The sequence below is a fragment of the Cupressus sempervirens genome, chromosome 9 (assembly GCF_028749045.1).
Source record: "Cupressus sempervirens isolate cs-2001-9-10 chromosome 9, ASM2874904v1, whole genome shotgun sequence".
Taxonomy (NCBI): domain Eukaryota; kingdom Viridiplantae; phylum Streptophyta; class Pinopsida; order Cupressales; family Cupressaceae; genus Cupressus; species Cupressus sempervirens.
The window spans coordinates 485,435,125-485,437,645 of NC_143126.1; positions in this window are offsets into that span (position 1 = coordinate 485,435,125).

A 2,521-nucleotide genomic window follows, 5' to 3' on the forward strand; every position below is an offset into this window, starting at 1 on the left:
ATTTATCTCGTACAAGTTACCTTGGCAGTTAGCTAAACTCCATGGGTCCATACAGATCTCATGCGGCCACTAGTATCCTTTCATACTGACAAGGCATACTATGGAATGCAAGGTCGCAACCATGCATTCTCTCTACTCCCATCCTAGCCTATACAAGCACTCAAGGCATGGGCGAGAACAAAAACTCTTATCTTTTTAGGTTCATTTAGTTAGTATTAAGTGTGAATGTTATCACTTATTAATCCAACTTACAATGAGTTATCCTGGCAGCCTCTTAGGGCCCCGCCCCCCATTGCAAGCCACTTCTTGACACTACATGCAGATATCCTACCCTAATGCTCATGGTATCATAATCATAAAGAAAGTCCACAAAATCATCAAATATCCACAATAAGAATCATCAAATATCCATGATAAAATTATCAAATATGCATAAAAGCATCAAATCTCCATGAGCAATATCCATAGAAAATCATGACTACAACAACTCTCTATTGGCAACTGAAGTATCACTGATAATCAAAGTATCCATTGGTTCTTAATAACCAGAATATATCTCAAAATAGATCATCATATCCATTGGTTCTCAAAAAACAACCAAGAATATCTCAAACATACTGATCAAAGACTCCAAAATGGTTGAGTCATACATGTCACAACATGACATCATCAAGAATAAATCTACATATTAGTCCCATCATGGCGACTAGAATATATCTAAGGGTAACTGATCGATGACCAAAAATAATGGTTAAGTCAAGGGTCTCAAACATAAGAATCTCAACTATAACAATTAGTATTCACAACCAGTACATAGAGCATTCCATCACATAATCATGGTTGGGTTTATAATGATCGAGAAATAAAACATCATCATGACATCACAATCACATAACCCCCAAGCCTCTGGTAGACGTCCCATAACTGGTCAACACTAGTCAACCCAAAACCCAAAACATTAGCATAAGGAATACACAATGTAAACACATGTTTTGGTTTTGCTAAGTTTCAAATTCAAATTTCAAATGTCTCACTTTACATTTTTCCAAATTTAATTTCAAGTGGAGAAATTTCACGTTTTACCTAACCCATGTATTTACTTGATAGATAAAAGTTCCTCCATTAGATTCAATTTTCTAATTGATCCAATAATATTTTATTTATAAAAACTTCGTTTGAGAAATAACATTTTCAATAATCAAAACTTCAATTATGTATATGCTAATAATTAATCTTAATTAAAACTAATGTTTAATTAAATTAATTATTAAAAATCTCTACCAACTCACATCCTTTATTGATAAAATAATTACATATATACTTATATATATATATAAATACATATATACATATATAATAATAAAAACTAAAATATATATAGAAATCGATTTATTAATAACCAATTTCATGAAATGTTTTTATAAAAATTGAAATGCCGAGACAAGTCTTTGAGGCCATGCGGTACAAGGTACCTACTATCGCAGGTCTGCCGACAACGGGTATAGAGTACCCCTGTCATCGGAGTCCCTGCGATGGTAGGCCCTCTGCGTACCCGCGGGGTGATACGACTCCACCGAAAATCATTTTAACATTTTTTAAAAAACGTTTCCGCTGCGCACGGTGCGATTTGGTTTGTAAATAATGTTTAACATTTTTTCCAAAACGTTTATGATATTCGACTTTCATCACACATGATATAATATATATATATATTATATACATATGTATGTATATATATAAATATATGTATATATATATGTATATATATATATATGTATATATATATGTATATATATATATATGTATATATATATATATGTATATATATATATGTATATATATATGTATATATATATATATACATATATATATACATATATATATATACATATATATATATATACATATATATATATATATACATATATATATATACATATATATATATATATATATATATATATATATATATATATAATATACAGAATCACAGTATATATGTAAAAATGAGAATTTATGAATACAAGCTTTCATTCTCAGAATCTCTCCATGAAACTTGTTTTTTTTTTTTTTTTCAAAATTTTCTAATAACCAATTCTAATGAGTTTGTCCATGAATTGCAACCATAGCCCATGTCATTTTAGATCTATGCATATAGATTCCTCAAATAAATTTTAATTGCCCAATAATGCATAATGAAGGCATATGGAAGACACGAAGAAGACAGGGAAAAGCAAGATGTAGAAGTAGCATAAGTGAAAACACAAGAATCTACCCGGATTCTGATGCTAACTCGCTCTTCCTTAGATATCCCACTGAGCAAGCTCCCCTTCTTCAGAATTCTCGAATCCTCCAATGCTTCAGTTGTTCTCCACGCTATCCACACTATCCACGCTATGTCCAAGCTTCTAAGGAATGCCCGAATATAAAGAGCTCTCAGGAAAACCCTAGAATGCTTCTAGAACCAGCTGGAAGATGTTGCCAACTAAGCATGGGCCTTTTTCCAACCTTTTTGATAAGC